The following is a 16,075-nucleotide window of genomic DNA, read 5'->3' as shown; positions in this document are numbered from 1 at the left end:
TCCCAATTATTTAAAATTTCTGTAGAAAGTTCTGCTGTTGTCTGCAGCTGATCTGGGTGCAATGATTTTGGCACTCATTGACTGGAAGATTTCTCACCTTTAATTTTTCAGTTACAATGGTATAAGCAGAATCAATTGAGGAGTCTATGGTGTTGGCTATTGTTTCTGCTGTTAAATGTCAGTCAGTTGGGGCAGGGACAAGATTAATCTTTTCCTTGAAAATTGATGTGGGTGGTCTGCTGCTGCAGGTTTCATTTTCAACATTGTCTTCAGCATAGCTTGTAAGTGGCAGAGCCAGGATTTGAAGATACGCCATGAAAGCCGGCATCTGTGTACTCTTAACCATTATACTATGTGATAGAGAAGCAAACTCTGATGCTAATCTGTCCCTTTCCTGAGACATATGTTACTGATGTGAGCAAACCAGAGAGTGTGTGTGCCATCCAAAGAAGGCACCAGACCCTCAATTCCAGGCACTTCTTGCCATGTTGGAATGCATGTCTACTGTTACCAGATCTTCTGAATTTTATATAGCATCACTCAGTTTTAAATATGTCAATTAAGTAGATATGTTCTTTAACATATGTATGTATATGTGTATGTACACAAATATACATGTATACGTATATCAAAGCAAAGCTCACACCAAACAAACATGTAGGCTATGTTTGGTTTACATACTCTACATTTGGGAATTCTAACTTTCTGAAACCTAGGAACAATCTACATTTTCTAACACACACACACACACACACACACACACACACACACACACACAGATTAGATGACTTGTTCAAGGTGATAACAATTGGTTAACTCTGGGCAAAAGAAAGGCATAGCTTTTAATCTTACTACCATATCTATTCTATACAGTGTTTATGTAAAGACCAGGTGAAAAAAGCAGCAGCTAAAGAGGGAGTTGCCAGCCCTTCACATAGAATGCATCTCAACAAACCTGTGGTAGATTAAACTGGTAACAGATTCTTTGCTATTCTTGTCATTGAAAGCGGAGTCTAATTCTGCTTTCTTGGTGATTTGCTTGACCAAAAGAATGTAGCAGAATAAAATTCTAGCATTTCTGAGATTAGTTGTATGAAGTCTTATAGCATCTTGCCCGACCAAGTGTCAGCTCTCCACCTGACAGCCACAGCTGAGCTCCTAGCCGTCAGAAAGACTCAACAGTCAGGCATCCCAGCCCAGGCTTCAGGGAAGTAATTGAAGATACCATATTAGATGTGCATCCTCCTGCTTCAGCTGTCCCAGCCCCTTCAACCACCCAGTTGAACCTTTTCTAAATTCCTGACCCAAACAAGTGTGAGTAAAATCAAAATTAAATTTTAAACCACTACAGTTTGGGGTAGTTTGTTATATAGTAATAGATAACTAGACCAATTTCTTTAAGCAATTTACCCAGGAAAATGCTCCAAAGCCATCCCCTTTACCTTCGTGTTCTCCCTAAGGAATTTCATTTACTGCTGGGACCTCACATAAGTGTGGGTGTGCAGAGAAGTCATTTTTATAAAAGATGACTTGGGAGGTTCCATTTTCATATTGAATGCATTTGTCATTTGGACACAGCTAGCAGGTAGAAACCTTCAGACAAAGGAGGTGAGTGACATATGAGTGTATGTCCTTGCCCATAGGATTTATCACTCCCTCTCTGTGGACCTTTGGAAGACAAGTAGAGTTGGAAGGATGAAAGGAGTCTCTGTAATGACTCTGGGCCCTCTTAGGATTCCACCTGGGTTCACGGTGTTGATTGGAAGTGATGTTTGTGGAAAAAGAGAGCAAAGTGTGGGCCCTGGGTTGCTGTGTCTGATGGCTGAGACTTGTGTATGCTCCAGGTAGTGACATTTCTGGCCTTAGAGACAGCTCTTCATCTTCATCTCATTGCAAGTGGGTGACAGAGGCTGAGGATATTAAAATGAACAAATACGCTCTATTCCTCAAAAAGCTACAGACTATATACTTTTATAAATACAAATGTATAAAATTAATTTATTACTTGGGCTGAGCTTTATAGAGTATAAACAGGAAATGGCTTTATTTTTCTCTCATTATTTCCTTCAATGTGCTTTATCTCTTTTCATTACCTTTCCTTGCAGTTTGATGACATCTTGAGCAGATTCCATAAGTGTTCAATCCTTTTAACCACTTTTTTACAACATAGAGTCCCTTCTGGGTTTAAAAAGCCAAATTCTGACTTTTTTAAAGCTTCAGGCTCATGTTTAATTTGAAGCTTCTTTCCTTCCTTCAGATTGCACCTTGAAGACCAGAGTGGGGTCCAGTATGGTCTCTCCTCGATCTTCCTTCACTTTCTCCCACTCCTGCTTCATATTCCTTTAAGTTCTGCCCTGTGGGGGATGGGAAGGGGTGTGAGGAAACAGATATTAGAAGAATAAAGGAAACAATGACTCACATGGCTAATGGCTTGTAATACAGGCGTCTGTGCTCCTGGCTCCGGCAGGTGTTCAGATACTATGGTAAGCTGTTCATAGGGTTTTACTGCACAGCACCTTACCCTCAACATGGGAATTTCTGCAGTGTAGTTTCCTGACACAGGTGGCACATTTTCTCACTGACCCTTTGGAACCTCCTTCTAGCCCCTGCCCCTCTGAGATCAATCCCAGGCACAGAGCCCTCTTGGGTAGGATCCCATTAAGTTGTCTTAAACTCAGCCATTCTCTACCCATTAAGCCATGCACTGGGTCCAGAGGAAATTCACATCTATTCTTCAAGCCCAACACTGCTCTCCGGCTACTGCTGCTCCTCCCTGCCATCCTGGACTGCTCTGGCAGTCCTATGCTGCCAAAGTCTTGCCAGTGGGAAGCAGGCTCCAATCTCTCTGTCCACATATACCCCCAAACTCAAGCTCTCCCATAATCACTCACTGCTTGCTTCACTGGAATCCTGAGCTGCCATGAGGCCTGTGATTCATGGCACAGTAAACATTCCTCTGGGAACTGAGCCTCCAGCCTCCCTTTCTTGCAGCCACCCCCAGAATCTGCAAAAGACGCTCTTCAAGCTTCTTCCTCAGCTTTTTGGTTGAGAAAAGCCAAGTACTTTCAATTCCTTCCTGAGCCTCCTCTCACATTTCTAGTGTCTTTCACACAGCCTGGAGGATGTAGTGGTCTTCAGCTTCTCTTTCTTTAGAAAGTGTGAAGACTTTGTTGCCCTCAGTTTTGGCCCAGATTCTAGGACAATTTCATTAAATACAAATGATTTTGAACCATGTTGGTAATTGTTGAGATGGAGCCATGCCACTGAACAGATTCAGAAGGAGAAAGATCAGGAATACCTTAGGCAGCCAGGCATGGCGGGGACCGGGCTCTAGGAGAACAAATGGAGGTCCATCAGGAAGGGGAGTGACGGGGAACACTGGGCAGAGACATGAGAACATGCTTGATGACAAAAAAAGGCTTGATGAACTCAAAGCACAGCACAGTGGCTGGTCATCTGCAGGAAGAGGGGAGTCAGGACTGCAGAGGTAGCTTGGAAGCAGAACAAGGAAGTGGGGACTCCCGCTGAAGAGCTTCTCGGAGGGGAAAGGGGTGAAGTCATTTTCTAGTCAGAAGGGGCGAAGGGACACAATCAGGACCAACAATTAGAAGGCACTGGATCCTCCAGGTGATCTCATTTATCTTCAAAATGTTACCCTCTTACATATTCCTTAGGTTATTCAGTTGTCTTGTGTTCCCAAATCTCTTTGCCTTCCATATTCCCTTCTAGAAGATTAACAGCCACTGGTAAATGGATGACAAAGGATTTATTTGGTAGTGGTGGAACAGGGTCATATGGCCACAGTCTATTTTTAGCCACCTCAGTAAGACTGAATGAAGTAAGATGTATGAAAATGTTCTATAACATTCTAACCTTAGAAAACATAGGGAACGCTTATTGTTAAGCAGTTAATGTTTGTGAAAGTCATTTGGCAATTAATTATGAATTACCTGTGACATTTCTTCTCTAGTTTTCTGGAATTGTTATTTAAGTCTATAAATCCACTTGCCTCATCCCTCAGGGCTCTATTTCTCTGTTTCCAAGGTGACAGCTAGCTAGCAGGTGGATTAACCCATGCTAATCTGTTAGTTGCTACCAAAGGAGGCAACACTGAGTGATGGCATGCATTTTAAGCCTTGTAATGTTCAGATTTCTTTTTAAATAAAAAAAAATTATCTCAGATCCAAAATATTGACCTAGATAATAATTGATTATAGTATTAATTATATAGGTATGTAGACCATTTGGGTGTGTCAGATTTGTACCATTACTTTGTATACTTACCTTCATATTGAATAAGATTGAGCCTTCATCCTCTCATCAGGCTCACAGGAATATTAATCTAATTATTTTATGGTTCCCCGAATCTCAACTGACATATCCACTAAAGGTTGTCCAAAGGTCTTGGGAGGGGTGTCTGGGGCAGTGCCAAAGCATGTAGGCCATTGGCCCTTTAATTATCAGCAAGACATCCTTATCCTCGTTTCAGAGCAACTTAAAGTCTGCTGTTCTGATCCCTTTAGGACATGCTTGAGGCCCAGGAATTGCATTCTAAAAATCTCTAGGATCCAGTTTCCTAAGGTGAACTAAGCAGCACTTTATCCATCTCCCAAGCTTGTCCAGAGAGGGAGTAGGACGTGGAGGCACCCTCAGATATTCTTCTCCTTTGAAACCTGAGTAAATCTGCCATCCCTTTCTCTACTTATTCTCTTACTAGCAATAATCATTGCCTTTTTTTCTCTCTTTTTGGTGTACTTAGCATGTCTCCTCCATCAGCAAAGCATTCACAAAAAGCCCTGTGTGATATGTTCCTCCAGTAGTTTTGGTTGTGAACCTGCAAATTCTCCTGATGTGACAGAACATGGGTAACTGACTACCTACTGGAATGAAAGAGGGGAGTGATGCAGATCCCAAACGCAATCTAACATCTCAATCATTTCTCCTTTTCCCATATATAGACATAAAAGTGGATATAACTTTTCAAATGACTCTAAATCTTAACAGAATAAACATAATCATTATTTTTTAAACACAAATATACAACCCAATAACATTTATATTAACAATATTACTCACATGTAATGATGATATTTGTGAAGGAAAATCATTGTTCCTTAAATCAATGTAGCTCTGATTATTATTGCATGGGCCTTTTGAGGTAAGCATGAGTGTACTATTATGAATTGTGTGACGATGACTTGACTTTCCCAGTTTTTCTGCTTCAGCTACTTAGACCTTTTTTTATTTTTATATGATCACCTATGATGCAGTTTAGACTTTACATTGTGCCAAAGTCATTATTTTTGCAAAAAACATACTGTACTCTATTTAAATTATTCTGGGACAATTAAGGTAGTAATAATTGGTATAGGCTCTATCACCAACACAAACATAGGCATGGATATGGAAATTGTGGCTATTGTTTGAATTAAGATAAGACCATATACACTTATCATTTCTGTAGTACCATTGAAATGCAAATGGAAAACTAAGAATTTTGGGGGTTGAATGTTTGGAACCTCAGGCGTGTATTTTTGGAACTCCAGGACCCATGGAAGCCAGTTTGGAAACACTGCTGCAGTTGCTTGAGTATGAGCTCTGGAGTCAGATGGAGCTGAATTTGAACTCCACCTCAGTTTCCACATTTGTAGCATAAATATGGTAATATTACCTTCAGTATTAGTTTCCTAGTGCTTCTATAAGAAATTACTACAAACTGGGTGGCTTAGATCAAGAAACAATTATTACCTCACAGTTCCAGAGGCTAAAAGTCTAAAAATTAGGAGTTGGTAGGGCCATGCTCTCTCTGAAGTCACTGGGAAAGGATCTGCTTAGGTGTCTTCTAGCTTCTGGTAGCCTCAGGCATTCCTTGGCTTGCAGATGCATCACTCTGATCCTCTGTCTTCACCTGGTGGTCTTCCTGTGTCTTCACATTATCTTTGCTCTGTGTGTGTCTGTCTCTGTGTCAAATTTCCCCTTTTAATAAGGACACCAGTTATATTGGATTAGAGCCCTCACTAATGACTTCATTTTAACTTGATTACCTTTATAAAGACTCTTATTTCCTAATAAGGCCAGATTCTGGGATACTAGGGGTTAGGACTTCAAAACATCTTTCTTGAGAGGAGGCACACTTCAATCCATAACACCTTTCTTTGGTGTTCTGAGCAATAGAGATAATGGATCAAAATTGCCAGGCTCATTTTAAATGCTCAATAAGGAGTCATCAGTATGTTCATAACAGGATGGTTCATTGCCCCTTTCAGATACGTATGTCATGGTCACATTTACATTTAGCATTCCAACTGTAGTTCAGAATTTCTGGCATTGCAATGTGTCAATGAGAGAAAGGCTCTTTGCTAGAGAGTAAGTTTCACTAAAATGTTTACGTACGCTCAAGGCTAAGGCTGTCAGATTTCTTTGTTTACTGCGTTAGTTTTCAAAAATCATTTTGGACCAGACTCTGAGTCTTTTGATCACATTTACTGCTTTATCTTCTTTGTCTAACAGCTGCTTAGTGCATACTCAGCCCCTCAGTCCTTCCAAGTTTAGGTTGAGTTTCTTTTGCTTGAAGGAAGCAGGCTGCTATATGTTTTTTCTTTGTCTTTACTTTTTTTTCAGTTGAATTTTGGGGCTGAGCCTGACTCTCCAACAATGAAGAAAATTAATGCCAAGCTAGAGGCAGTGATAATGAGGAACATCTCAGAAAGAGGACTTTGAAGGGAAGGGGATGTGTGTGATATGCTGTCACGGGCATGGCTGACTGCATCAAAAGACCTTAAAAGTCTCTGCATTCCAATACTGAGTTATCATATTCTGTGCAGATTAGATTGCCAAAGAGAATCTGAACAGTGACTTTTGCCTCATGGACATAAAAGAATTTTTTTTTTTTTTTTTTTTTTTAGTCTCATGCCCATTACAGCAAGGAATGGAACCTGGCTCATCAGGCTGGCTGAGGCTTTTTCTGTGGTGGAGGGAGAGCGGGAGACCATCTTTATAGAGTCCTCTATCAGGTAGATACACATTTGACACAAGAATGCTGAGTTTTCAGGTTTTCTCCAAGGGCAGTCATATATCTTGGGAACCCAGAGCCAAATTATATTTGACATTTCATTTAAAGCCTGAGACATCTTGATGTTAAACCAGAGTCTAAGAGTGCTAAAGCAGGAGTCCATTCAATTTGACAGAGCGGATGTTTCTATTCCTATCTCACCTGCATGGGTAATAGACAAGTCCTGATACTTCCTTATTTCATCCAGATGAAAATCACTGAGTTAGCTCCCCGCCGAAATGATACTAGCTCAAAGTTATTTTCTCTTCACATCCCTGTGCAATGTGAAAAGAGTGTATCTGGAGTCATTTGGAAGTTGAATGGTGGCTGGTATTATTTATGCCATGGGTAACAAAGTTATATTTACTTGGTTTACATTCCAGATTGAAGAGGTATGGGAAGCTTGTGTGTGGGTGGAAGATACATAAGCACAACACCCATCAAGTGACATATCCTTCAGATGTAGTGGGTGGGGCTGGGGGCTTGGAAAACTGCCTTTAACTCAGGTTGCTGCAATTTCCATCTCCTCCCTTTTCATGAGAATTTTGTATTTGTCCATGAGGATTTAGGAAGGAGGACCGGGAGGAGAAAAAGAGGCAAAAGGAAGGCTAGTTTAGTCCAGTATTTTCCAGAGAGTGTGCAAATAAATATCATCTAAAAATAAGAAAAAAATTATGTTGTGTTAGCATAATGGTATATATATATAATTCATAAAGAAAGAAACGTACATATGTTGAGAGACAATGCTCAATTTGTATTTATTTTCTTTTTCTATTTAGGAGATTACATGATTTAAAATGTCTGGAGATAACCAGTCAATGGCTTTTACTGGTTAGTATGTTTAATTAGTCCCTTAGGAAGTTACAAAAACAGTGAGTCCACCCTATAGTCAGTAATTATTTTATGAATTCTTAGTATGTAAATAGTTCTGTGCTAAACTTTGCAATAGAAGCAAAGAAGTGTAAATGATGGCCCTTGTCTTCAAAGCACTCCCATAATGGGGAAGAATAAGAAGACTGTTGAATTCCAAGTTAGTTGCTGTGGGCTGGGATCATGCATCCATATTTTCATGCCAAGTTGAGCTGTGTTGAGCTTCACCAAGTAGCTTGGGATACTTAGTGAAGGGATGAAGAACAATCGGTGGAGTAAAGGAATAAAGGACTGAGTGAAAAAAAGCAATGAAAAAGTGCTTTGGCAGACTAAAGCTGAGGGAGGACTCACAATGGATTGTGCTGCAGTGGTCACAGAGGACTCAAAAGAAAGAAGAAAAACCTGCAAACTGTGAGTTCCTACTTTATTTGCAAACTTCTGCAAGTGCAGCCAGTTTCTTTTTAGGGGTCCCAAATAGGTCCTCTGGCCAAAAAAGGCCCCTCCAAGGATAAGACAGATGGATTGATCCCCCAGACACTATCTATTAGCATACCTCCCTGCTCCAAAATATATGTTTTTGCCTGATTGTCATCTCCCTTTTAAAAATATCACCATAATATTACAACCAAATGTTATAGTGTTGGTGGAAGTGCCTTAGAAAATTTTAGAAAAATGAAAAAAAAAAAGCATATTCTCATCATCCAGAAGCCACCACTGTTAGCACCTTGTTGAATATCCACCTTAGCATATTTACAGCGTTTTACATCAAAGTGAGAACATACTATACACACTATTTCATATCCTGCTTCTTTTTCCAGTAATGATGGCTACCTCTCCATTTTATTTTATTGTAAACTCATCAAATATTCTCCCAGATGACATTCACATGACCTGTGCAGTTGGTTTCTGCTGTATCAATCTAGGACCACCCTGAGCCAGGTTGTATTGTCACTTAAGCAGTGACATGTTGCAGCTGACTTGTACCTCGCACAAGACTCAGTTGTTAAGCTTTCAGGGATTTTACAAGTGGGTTGATGTCACATTGGTAGCTTGCAAGTGCCATGGTGGAAGTATTTACAATATGGAAATCAGCAAATATTGCAAATCAAATCCTCCTCATCACTCTAAATTGGCTGTGAAACATTATTAACACACCTTTGCCCCTATATGCCACTAGTCGCTTTTAATCCATAAGAGCAGAAGAGCATCCCCTTGCTTCTTTGCTCGTTTAGTTTTTGTTTTGTTTTGTTCTTGTTTTCGTTTTTGTTTTTGAGATGGAGTCTTGCTCTGTTGCCCAGGCTGGAGTGCAGTGGTACAATCTCGGCTCACTGCAACCTCTGCCTCCCAGGTTCAAGTGATTCTCATGCCTTACCCTCCAGAGTAGCTGGGACTACAAGCATGCAACACCAGGCCCAGCTAAGTTTTTTCTATTTTTAGTAGAGACAGAGTTTTGCCATGTTGGCCAGGCTGGTCTCAAATTCCTGGCAATAAGTGATCCACCTACCTTGGCCTCCCAAACTGCTAGGACTATAGATGTGAGCCACAGTGCCCAGCCTCATTTTTTTCTTTTATGGCACTGACTTGTTAATGAGAATAGGTCAGTTGTCCTATGTAATGTACTATGTTCTGTATCTGTCTGGCTTGTGGTGTGATTTAGCTCATATGTTTCTTACATTTTACATGTGTCCCATAACCTAGAAATTACGTCAAAAGGCTTATTGCATTCAAATGAAACATTTCTGGCTGATTTTCATTGATTTTAGATATATAGGATTGTAGTACACTGGAAGACACATAATATTTCATTGACCCATCGTTAATGACACTAACACTGACCTTGGATTACTGTAATGACAATTCACTCCTCCGTGGTAGCATAACACTTTTCTTTTGGGACCAGACAGTAATCTGTGTAGTATTAATTTGCACTATATCAAAGTATTACTGTGCAAACCACTCACCTAGTGGTTGTGACACCAATTGATAATCCTTGCCTGAAGCAGTTAATTTAATTAGGGTTTCTCAAATGCTTTAAAATCCCACCACTCTTTCTTCATTTATCGGCCAGGATTTCTATGTAGAAAACGTTTCTTCACCAGGTGGGCAATTTTGTTACCCTAAAACCCAGTTACTAGCAGAAAGGCAGAAAAAAGAAAGATCGGTTCTTTCACTTTATTTTCCAGTTTTGAAAGAGTTGTTTTAATACCTACCTCAAATAGTGACAAAGGAGATTTCTATGACTTTCTTTTTGAAATATCATTATGGACTCATTGACTTTTCATTGATTCAATCTGTTTCAATCCACTAAACTCATTATTCTTTTTGAGGTTCAGATTGTCACAACTTTGACCTGTGGACGGCTCCACACTGGCTCCTGGTCTGTTTGTCACAGCCCCACTTGTCTGCAGGCGTCCTTGCTCTCCGGTGCAAGAAGTCCTAAGCTCACACTGCTCTTCTTCTGCCCCAGACTTGAAATCAACCATTTCTCTGAGGAGCCTTGTTTTTTTGGTTGGTTTGGATGGTTGGTTGGTTGGTTTTTGTTTTGTTTTGTTTGTCTGTTTGTTTGTTTCCCCCATGAGGAATGGTAATCTGGCCATACCTGGATATGAAGAATATTAATTGCTATTGAGGTTACATTGCTTCAAGGACCTTTCAGGGTCTTTAAATATATATTTGAAAAATCACGAAGTCATATTTATAATTTAAATAAAATATTAACATTTGAGTGTTTTCACTTTTAAAAATTTTATATTTCTATCATTTTATGCACTGAAAGTTTTGATACCTAATATCATTAAAATAATTATTTGTTTTCATATTTATTATGAAAAATATTTTGAAAATATCAATATTAATTTTACAAAAAGCAGTACAGTTACTGAGGCAGTTTAATTTTTTGTTTATGGTTCTTTTTGCCTTAGAATATCTCATACCACATACTGACAATCAAATTACTGCACTTTTTAGTTATTTGAATGATATAATTTTGCTGTTACCAATTTTGATATACAGTTAGGTTCTTTTAGTTCAATTTGTTTTCAACTTGGGAAGTTATCTTCCTAATATAATTTTCTCAAAAAAGTTAATATATTTGCATAATTAAAAGGTCAAAACAATACAAAATGCATGCACATAAATATTTTGCTTTCATTATTTCCCCCTTGCCAATTTGTGGAATAATTTAATAATTACTTTCTTGTTTATCATTCTAGTCTTTTGTTTATATAAATAGAGTTTTTCATATCCTGTGTATACTATTTTGTGTCTTGCTGTTGGTTATTCTATGATAGTTATTGTGAGTTTGCTATGTCAGTACATAAATATTATTCTCACTTTAAAAATCTTTGCAAATATTCTTTATTGAGGGTGCACCATAACTATTTAACCTGTCTTATCTTGCTGCATACTTAGATTCTTCCCAGTATTCCCTTATTACAGTGAGCAATCATGTATAAATGCCATTTCATCCTTATGCAGCTGTATATGTGGTATAGGGTCCTGGAAGTGGAACTGCAGGGTGAAAAAAAAATCCACTTGTCATTTTGTTAGGTATTGCTAAATTCTCTTCCTCAGAAGTGGTATCATTGTACAACCTCACCAGCGATATAAAACCATGCACTGCAGTATCTATACTCTAAAACTTTACAGAATGTGTTGTGAATTTTTAGGTAAAAAAAATAGTGTCTTGTTAGAGCTTTCATTTGCATTTCTTTTAGTGTATGTGTGATATTGAAAGTCTCCTCCTATTTTTAAAGGAAACTTGTAATTTGTTGTTGTTGTCTGTTGCCTATTCTCTGTTGGATGGTTAGTCTCTCTCCTCTAGATTTCTAGGAACTTTGTGTCATTATCTTAGATCTTTGTCTGCAATGTAGGCTGCATTTTTTTTCTGTCTGTCATTTCTCTTGGCTGTCAGTGATGCTTTTTACCAAACAAAAGTTTTTATTTTTATGTGTTCACATTTGTCATTCTTTTCTCTTGTGGCATCTGGGTTTTCAGTTATAGTTAGAAAAACCTTCTCTTCTCTAAAGTTTTACAGGCATTTGCTTTTTTTCCTGGTATTTACATAATTTCATTTCATTTGCATTTAGATATTTGATTCATTTAGCTTGTTACTTTCCATCTGTTTTCAAAGCCCTTGACACTTCCCTCTCACACCATTGATATTTTTCACTGATTTTTATGGTACCCTAAGTTATGCCTCACTCTCTTATACTTTAGTTCCTCTATACCTCTGCTCACACAGTTCTTCTCCTCTAGTACACCCCTTTTCTCTGTGCCTTTTGAAATCCTACTTTTTCTTGGCTCTAAGCAAGTCATGTCTTCATTGATGATGTCATTGACTGCTATAGCCAATGTTTGCCTCTGTATCCTCTGAAGTTTCTGTAACAGTTACCCACTGGCATCAGTGGCATGATGGAAGATTTACTGCTTTGTATTTTTAATTGATGCCTATATGAGATACCTTACAATTAAATGGTAAGCCACTTGAAATCAGGAATCATATTTTATTTTTCTATGCACCCCCTTCACCTCCTGAAAAGCCACCTGCCTCAGTGTCCTATCCAAGACCTCTGGTCATTTGAAACATCTCATTCCAAAAAAGCAAAGGCATTCTCTCTCAGGCCTTTCTAGTTGGCTGAGAAGCTAACTGTCACTCCTACTTTGTGTAGAGAAAAATTTTATTAAATAAATATTTGGCACCATTTATTAGTGTGAACAGAAAAGGATATAAACATAATACGTGAAAATCACAATCAGTAGTTCTGATTTCCCCATGAAGGCCATTGCTGCTGGACAAACCATGGGACCAAGATCTATCCTCTGAGACAGGAAAACACAAGGCCCAGACCAGATTTTCTGCTGATTGGGCAACTCCAGAATGTACTTCCTCAAAAAAAAATGACACCGTACAAAGGTATTCATTTTTACTCTATTTAGAGCCCATCACCGTCTAGTACCTCGGACAGCAACCCAAGCAGGGAAGCAGTCAGCCGTTTATTGGCTGTGGTTGGTAGACTTGGGTCTATCACAGGTAGAGAGAGAGTAAAAGTAGAAGGGGAGTTGGGAAAGCAAAAACCCACCTTATTACTTGGGAGAAATCACAACAGAGCCAGAGACAAGGAAAAGGGGAAAAGACCAGATTGATGCCAGGTGGTAAGAAGGGCATGTTTGGGGCTGGATAATGTTTCCTCAGCTTACACTAGATAGCTGCCTTCCTTCTTAGAGGCTACAATTTTCTTCAATAACTGACTCTTCCTTACTCAGTATGACAAGGTGCAGACCTGTCTGTGCTGTAGTGAGCCTGCAAATATGAGAAAGGCCAGCCTTCCTTAGACAATTTCAGGGACTTCTCCAAAGGGGTCTGATGACCCAGGAGGGGCTGATGAGTCTAGGCTTTGTATCCTGTATAGAAGGAGGCTGATGATTGCTGTTGCTGAAGTTGTTGCTTATGACTGGGTCCTGAAGTTTTGTTCTTAACTGGTGAAAATTTGCTCTTACATGGTGGAAGAATACAAAGTTCATAGCTGTTTTTATTTATAACTTCATTCGTTCATTTATTCAATATACACTATAGACTGTCTACTACTTTCTAGCAACTTAGGCTCTGAATATGTAAAGCAAAAGAAGATAGAATCTTTTTTCAAGGATTGTTTGTATAGAGCAGTGGTCCCCCAGTTGTTATTTTTTTTTAAATCTCAAGCATGAGCACTAAACACTTTCCAATACATATCCTAATTATTCTCAACAAGTTCTTGCTGTTTTCCAGGCTGGTCTTGAACTCCTGGGTTCATGAAATCCTTCCACCTCAAGCTTTCAAGTAGCTGATATTACAAGCACATGCCACTGCATCCAGCTCTTCTTAGTTATTTACAACAACATATTTTACTATCCTAATATTAATGTTATAAAACTTACACAAAAGCAAACATTACAAAGGGGTTATAAAGATACAAATCGAGTTTTAATATCTTTCTCTCTTAGAATGATTTTGTGAAAATTACTAAATACAATACAAATGCAATATGGACTATTAAAACCTGTTGCACATGTAAGCATGAATTAGGCCAGTTAAAACAGAATTTGTCAAGGGTCTCGTTACTTGTTTAACCCTATCTAGGCACCAGAAAATCATGCTTCCAATGTCACCATGGGCTTGTCTAGCTCAACTAAACCAAAGGGACCTTTTCTTTTTGATAATAAGACTTATGAAGACAATAAAGTATTCTTTGGGAGAGAAAGGAGTGATAAATATGCAACATATACCACCTAGTTAAAGGCAAAAAGTCCTGAAACTGGACCCCAGTTCATTCACCATAAAGAACTGGTGCTGACTGAAGTGATGTGGCTAAGGGGCCAGTTTGGATCCAGACTTTATTTTCTTCTGGTTGCTCCACAGTGTTCTTTTCTCTAAAGTTGGATGCTAACACATCTTACTCTTGGGTAATGGCACTATTACTAAGGTATAGTCTATGCTTAAACATTTACTGAAAATAAAGGAGTTATATATGTAACTTCTATTCGCTGTTATTTGTGAAAGTGTTTCTGCCACTCCAGTGATCTCTGAGCATAGCTGCCTCTAGCTATGGAAAACTGCAACATTTTGTGACCTGCATCTTCTTGGTGAAGTAATTTCTATATGAATTGTGGTGTTTGAGGGTTCAGGTGGTGTGATCAACTCCATTTTGTACAAAGACTTACTTCCTTCTTGAAGTCCTCGTTGAAAATGAGTTCCCTCATTGTGCAAAACATAAGCAAAGTGAGATTCCCTGTAAACATTTAAAAAATTCATTAGTTTTTAAATTAAATTGATACATAATAGATGTACATATTTATTTTCAGGGTCCTGTAGAAATTATTAAATATCTCTATGGGAACAGTGAATTAGGACACTACATTCATCACACATGTTCAATATTTTGTAGGTAACAATAAGATAATAGTTACCAGTGCTGAATATGACATGTAAACTATTTTTAACTTCAGGCTTACTACCCTAAGTTCAAAGGAAATTTAAATGAAATATTTTTCAAGCGTTCCATAGGAAACTTGTTTTAGAAGATGCTTGCAAATCATTTACAAATATTTAAAAAATATCTCACTCCAATTCCCAGCATTTTACTTTGCGATATCAATATACTTAGCAAAACTCCCCTCACAGACAACTTAGAAAAAGACTTCAGCCTGAGTCAGAATTATTCAGGTTTCAAATGGTACAGTTCAAATTACTGAAGCCTTAGTTCACTTTAAGACTGGTTTAAGGTTAAGTTAAACCAAGGGGAAGTCATGCTTGGTGGTGAGACCCTTCTGTGGGCAAAAGATAGCCTCTGATGGAGAGTGTTGGCAGGTGCTCTGTTCTCTCTTTATGGGCCTACTTAGCCCCAGCCACATTGTAAACAAAACAATTGATTTCCTTACCTCTGGGGTGGAAAGCCTCAGTTGTCTCCAAGCTACAAAACTACACAGAAGATAAAAGTGCAATTATGTCATTGTTTTAAACAACAGACCAACTGACAGATCCTTAACACAACTTCTGGGATTACTGAAAACGAATTTGGAAACTTAACATTTTATTAGGAAGCATTTGGTCATCCATATGGTATTAAACAGCAGAGAAGCAGTGCCTTCATTGAGATGATCATCATGACTCATTCTTTGCAGCAGTGTCCAAGAATACTTATTGGTTATTAATTGAGTATTGTGTGATGCATATACATGTCCTGAACACTCTGCACCTGCATCTTCCCTTATAGTCCTTTAATATTTGCACCTTATGTTTGAGTGATTATTTTATCAATGTCTATATTCCCTCAGGCTACCCTGAATGAAGAGACTACTTCTGATTTATACCCAGGCTCTGTACAAGGAGTGGCAAGTAGTAGTACTAAATGCATATTTTTAGAAGGAAGGAAGGAAGGAGGGAGGGAGAAGGAAGGAAGGAAGGAAGGAAGGAAGGAAGGAAGGAAGGAAGGAAGGAGAGAGGGAGGGAGGGAGGAAGGAAGATAGATGAGATAGAAATGAGAGACAGAGAGGAGAGAGGGGAGAGAGAGAGACAAAGAGAGAGAGAGAGAGAGAGACAGATGGGATTTGGAAACAGCCTAAATATTCTGATGTTTCATTGTTTATCTGATTATTTTCTCACCATATATAGGTAGT

The 16,075-nt window shown here is 38.7% G+C and overlaps 1 long non-coding RNA gene across 1 annotated transcript; it reads right to left on the bottom strand.

The window, feature by feature from the left end:
• Nucleotides 1-2,324: 2,324 nt before the first annotated feature.
• Nucleotides 2,325-15,381, bottom strand: LOC144336591 (uncharacterized). Its single transcript, XR_013408486.1, has 3 exons — nucleotides 15,338-15,381; nucleotides 14,621-14,688; nucleotides 2,325-2,354 (listed from the first exon to the last, which is right to left on the bottom strand). It is a non-coding gene; the product is annotated as an uncharacterized LOC144336591 (long non-coding RNA).
• Between the last annotated feature and the right edge of the window lie 694 nt (nucleotides 15,382-16,075).

The sequence above is a fragment of the Macaca mulatta genome, chromosome 18 (genome assembly GCF_049350105.2).
Source record: "Macaca mulatta isolate MMU2019108-1 chromosome 18, T2T-MMU8v2.0, whole genome shotgun sequence".
In the NCBI taxonomy this organism is placed as follows: Eukaryota; Metazoa; Chordata; class Mammalia; order Primates; family Cercopithecidae; genus Macaca; species Macaca mulatta.
Note: the sequence above shows the minus strand (reverse complement) of the source record. Positions and strands in the feature narration are given on the sequence as shown.